Genomic DNA, 5,916 nt, shown 5'->3' with positions numbered 1-5,916 from the left:
GCGATGTTGCAGAGGCGTGTCAGCCAAGACAGCCCCACAACATCCAGAGACTTGAGGTACTCAGGGCGGATCTCATCCACCCCCGGTGCCTTGCCACCGAGGAGTTTCTTGACCACCTCGGTGACTTCAGCCCGGGTGATGGACGAGTCCTCCTCTGAGCCCCCAGCCTCTGCTTCCTCAATGGAAGGCGTGATGGCGGGATTGAGGAGATCCTCAAAGTATTCCTTCCACCGTCCGACGATATCCCCAGTTGAGGTCAACAGCTGCCCATCGCCACTGTAAACAGCGTTGGTAGGGCACTGCTTCCCCCTCCTGAGGCGCCGGACGGTTTGCCAGAATCTCTTCGAGGCCAGCCGATAGTCCTTTTCCATGGCCTCACCGAACTCCTCCCAGGCCCGAGTTTTTGCCTCCACAACCACCCGGGCTGCAGTCCGTTTAGCCTGCCGGTACATGTCAGCTGCCTCAGGAGTCCCACAAGCCAACCAAGCCCGATAGGACTCCTTCTTCAGCTTGACGGCATCCCTTACTTCCGGTGTCCACCACCGAGTTCGGGGATTGCCGCCTCGACATGCACCGGAGACCTTACGGCCACAGCTCCGAGCGGCAGCTTTGACAATGGAGGTGGAGAACATGGTCCATTCGGACTCAATATCTCCAGCCTCCCTCGGGATCCGGTCGAAGTTCTGCCGGAGGTGGGAGTTGAAGATCTCTCTGACAGGGGGCTCGGCCAAACGTTCCCAGCAGACCCTTACAGTACGCTTGGGTCTACCGGGTCTGTCCAGCTTCCTCCCCCGCCATCGGATCCAACTCACCACCAGGTGGTGATCAGTTGACAGCTCCGCCCCTCTCTTCACCCGAGTGTCCAAGACATACGGCCGCAGGTCAGATGAAACGACCACAAAGTCGATCATTGACCTACGACCTAGAGTGTCCTGGTGCCATGTGCACTGATGGACACTCTTATGCCTGAACATGGTGTTCGTTATGGACAAACCGTGACTAGCACAGAAGTCCAATAACTGAACACCACTCGGGTTCAGATCAGGGGGGCCGTTCCTCCCAATCACGCCCCTCCAGGTGTCACTGTCATTGCCCACGTGGGCGTTGAAGTCCCCCAGTAGAACGACGGAGTCCCCAGTCGGAGCACTTTCCAGCACCCCTCCCAGGGACACCAAAAAGGCTGGGTACTCTGCACTGCCGTTCGGCCCGTAGGCACAAACAACAGTGAGAGACCCATCCCTGAGCCGAAGCCGCAGGGAAACGACCCTCTCGTTCACCGGGGTAAACTCCAACACATGGCGGCAGAGCTGGGGGGCTATAAGCAAACCCACACCAGCCCGCCGCCTCTCACCATGGGCAACTCCAGAGTGGTGAAGAGTCCATCCTCTCTCGAGGAGTGTGGTTCCAGAGCCCAAGCCGTGCGTAGAGGTGATTCCGACTATCTCTAGTCGGAACCTCTCAACCTCACGCACAATCTCAGGCTCCTTCCCCGCCAGTGAGGTGACATTCCATGTCCCAAGAGCCAGTTTCCGTGTCCAGGGATCGGGTTGTCTAGGCTCCTGCCTTCGACTGCCGCCCGATCTTCTCCGCACCGGCCCCTTACGGTCCCTCCCGTGAGTGGTGGGCCCACGGGAAGGTGGGGACACCTCCTCCCAATATAAAAATCAATATTTGGAAAAATGTAACCGTGATAGGACAATTAGATATTGCTTGATTCTACATCATTTTTATTTTTTTTTACCCGCAAGAGTCTGCTAGGATAGAAGGAATGGATGGATATTCTAGAGCAACTTGGCATTTCTGAGTGGCCATTGGCCATCTTAGGTTGGAGGGGGAAAAAAAATGGACATACAACAACTTGCCACTTGGTGGCAATGTATAGGATGATGCACATGGGTCCACTGTAGAAGTTGATGTGCAACTATGCCATCAAAACCCATGCATATGCAAGACAATGCTCATGCTTTTTGAATAGCTGTCCACTGTAGTGACCCATGCACAAAAGAAAAAGTGTTTACTTCAGGACGATGGAACCGGAAGTGCTAAAATGCCAACTCGGTTCAGCGGACCCGGTACAGGGTCCCGAATGACAGGTTTCAATTTTAAATGTCTGTGGAGGAGCTCTGTCCTCATGTGGTACCATTTGAAAGCGTAGAGTCTCTACTTTCTGGAGACATGCATCACTTTGGCATTTGTTTTACACAAAGTAACGCATTTACACTAATTGTAATTTTACAGGAAACCACTGCTAAAAGTTATAAACATGCAAGTATAATATGTTGTCTGAGCTGTAATACCACCCCCCAACCCCCCTTTATTTTGGATCTGCATGTTGAAACTTTGTATGCATGTTCATGACCTTATAATATACAGTCAACCAGTTATACATGCGACTATTCTTATGCTACTGAACAAAAACGGACCGACAATGATTGCTCTTTTTAAAAAAGCCTCTTTATTTAGTTGAATACACTCATCACAAAACAGTTTACATCCAAATCAAAATCCTCTTGAATAGAACATTCCTCAATATTTGAACCAACACAGGGCTCTAGACTTTGACCAAATTGGTCACAAATGCTATAATTTTTTGATAATGTGCAAGTAAAAATTTCACATGGTGCATTGGTGCGAGGCTTGCTGCGATAGTCAGTGTTGCCGGTTACATGACTTTTTAAAGTAATAAAATCATTTAGTTTTAGACTCAGATTTCATTCAGGAGTGAGGAGCTAGTGATATGATTGTGGAAGCTTTTTTTTTAAAGCTTAACGTAAAGGCGCCTATTTAAGCGAGTTTGTCATTGTACTGTTTTGTTGTTGTGTTTTTCCATTAATAATAATAATAATAATAGGCTAATGAACCCACCATTCAAGCAACCTGCCCCCGAACTGGCACCAATTCTAAAACCGAAAGTAATGTGCACGGCCGCACTGTCATTCACAGTGAGTGTCCACTGGCGCGTTTTCAAATCATTCCTATGGAAGATCAACTTTGCTTTTCTGCACTTGAGCGGCCATGCGCAATTTAGTTTCAGTTAAGAATTAGCCCTTTAAAAGCCCCTGCCGGTGATACTGGCTTTGTCAAATGTCGATTAACCGGTGGGAAAATTCTCACCGTCACATCCCTAGTGTGAGTGCACAATGCTTTTGCGCTTTGGCTGGCGCTGAGCAAGAGACACATTTAAATATACAAGTTCTAGCAAAACAATACAGTTATCGGTTGTAAAATACAGTTATGTCTATGGAAGGGGCAATAATCCATGAACGACGTGATATATTTCATATCAGATACACATTTTGTAAGTAACTAAGAAGTTTACTCAATTTCTCTCCCACTTTCATGCATTTCAGGAGAAGTGCATGAATTGATGTGTTGTAAATCTGACAGATCCGATTCTCTGAATTGCAGTGCAAACTAACATGGCAACGCCCATCACGCATTATAGGTCAACTTACATGATCATATTTTTCAACAACAAAACACGTTCACATGTATTTGAGTATCGGAATATCAGGTAGTTGATGACATAGCCAGCAAGTTTGTGAATATTTTGAATAAAAAAAAACTAAAGGCAGATCTGCCATACAGCACTTGTGGCTGCAATAGGTCACGTGAAGGGCATGACGCGTCATCAAAATATTACTTTAATAAAATAACACCCATGGCAATAATACTTTTATACGTGTTATGTGTGATAATATTTTAGTTATGTTCTCTTTTAAATTTATGCTGGTTGGAAGCAATGTGCAGATTAAAATATTTTGCAAATATCAAGCTTATAGTCTGTCATGTCAATCTTTGCATCAATGCCAAACCAGCATATAGAAATCAAGGGAACAATTAATCTTGCAAGGTCTTTATAATAAAATTTTTTTTATTAAAGGGTGCGACCAAATTGTAAGTCGGTGAGACCAACTGAGAAAGTTAGTCCCACCAGAGCGACCACTAGGAAGAATGAGTCTAGAGCCCTGCAACAATACATTCCACAAAAAAAATAATAATGTTAAACGGCAATCCAGTATGTAATATTCACTACAGTCATTAATCTTTCCTTACTCAAAATGTGATCAACACCTCAGCAACGCAGGGGCTTCTCCCTGTAAAAGAAATAAGAATATTATTCACATGAAGCACAATTATTTCTCACCACAAGACTATAGACAACTAGTATAAAATGTTTGAAGATTATATAACCATGCTGGGAAGGGCAACACAGCAGGCCTCAAACCACCTCAAATCTCTCTAGCAGACTTTACAGGAAAGGCAAGAGTCACAATGACTCAACCTCGCTGAACAGCCTGCAATGACTTTTACAGAGAACGTACTAAAACAGTATAAACTGTTGCATTGAAATATCAGGGTTCCCACTCTTTTTCAGCTATTAAATTACTACAACAGGAATAAAAGACAAGGATCATGACAAATATTGCTCCAAGTCTTTAAAAGGCGTACGGTTTATTGCCATGACTTGATTATAAAAACAGTTTTTTAATGAGCTCTTAATCATACATTATGATATGCAAGCTTGTTTTCCAGGACAACAACACGATTTTCCAGGACATTCTCTAATTTTCCATGACTGAAAATTGTGTCATCAATTTTCCAGGAAGAGTGGGAACCCTGAATGTCTGAATTGTGTTTTAACAAGACTTACTTTTTACAGCAGCTGTGATAAACATCTCTTAGGTGGCTTCAAACTCATGGCCAATACATATTTAGACTTCAAGGAGTCTAAATCCTATAAGAGAAAGATGATTTCAGTAAGTTACATTTAACAAAAAAAACATGCAGGTTGAGACCCTCAAGCACATGTTGGACACATGGCTTGTCTGGGGTTTCTATAACCATGCTGTATGGGGTAAACAGCACAGCCTCAAACCACCCCATGTCCATCTAGCAGACATTCAGGAAAGGACAGAGTCACAAGTTCAGACTCAACCTCGCTGATCAGCCTGCACTACAACCCTCCACATTTCCATCTAAAGGCTTTATGCTTCACAATAATTGCATAACGTTACCTCTAAATGCAGAGAAGTGTACACGTTGAAATAGATTTAAACTAATAAACATTTGAACTCGTATCTACACGTGGACGGACTCGTGACCACGTGTTTTAATGCTGCCTTCGCGAGCTAAACTAAACAATTTAACGTTACTAGTTTCCTAGTTAATAAATTGGACACGAATGCCCTCTCAAGTCAAAATTTGAATGAGATAAGCTCGTAAATCACGACTTCAGAAGAATTTCCTATAACACGTGGACACTAACTGTCCAAACGCATTTAAAACCACCCAGTTAAGTTTAGGAAAAAATAAATAAAACTGCTACTACAACCTAAAAGGTTGCAACTAGCAAACAAAAATAGTTAACTTAATTACGTTACATACAACATGCATAAAACCACTCTTTACAATAATGTAACTTACGTCAACAACATTATACTTTAGGTAGGCCTACACATTAAAAAGTATATTAAGAAGAACAATAAACAATCTGTTGTTAGATGTATGTTCTAACAAACCTAACCTTAAAAGAGACGACAAAGAAGAAGCTGCTGCTCCTACGACGGTCCTCAAGCTAAAGAAAGAGAAATTCGGAAATCACATCAGTTGGTCGTATCTTCTTCTTCTTCTTCTGAGGTTTTATGACGGCCCACTGGCAGGTTTTTGGTGCGTTACTGCCACCAACTGGAGCTCTGAACAACACCGAAGAAAGGATAAAATATTAGTAACGCATTTAAATTCTGTTATATAAACCTGTTATTCTGAGATCATTTAATAATGTGGCATACACTTTTCATTGTCCTGGACCATTGTTAAAACGACTTTATACACTGTTTGACTTCCTAATTTTTTTTCTGAAATTCATTATGCTTTCATTTTCATATGCTGTAAAGTTGAGCAATATTGATCCTC

General features: G+C 43.5%; 1 long non-coding RNA gene across 1 annotated transcript; it reads right to left on the bottom strand.

The window, feature by feature from the left end:
• Positions 1–2,443: 2,443 nt before the first annotated feature.
• Positions 2,444–5,696, bottom strand: LOC307133658. Its single transcript, XR_013817475.1, has 3 exons — positions 5,528–5,696; positions 4,655–4,738; positions 2,444–4,097 (listed from the first exon to the last, which is right to left on the bottom strand). It is a non-coding gene; the product is annotated as an uncharacterized lncRNA (long non-coding RNA).
• Between the last annotated feature and the right edge of the window lie 220 nt (positions 5,697–5,916).

Source organism: Gobio gobio, assembly GCF_949357685.1.
Source record: "Gobio gobio genome assembly, chromosome: 11".
Classification (NCBI taxonomy): Eukaryota; Metazoa; Chordata; class Actinopteri; order Cypriniformes; family Gobionidae; genus Gobio; species Gobio gobio.
Note: the sequence above shows the minus strand (reverse complement) of the source record. Positions and strands in the feature narration are given on the sequence as shown.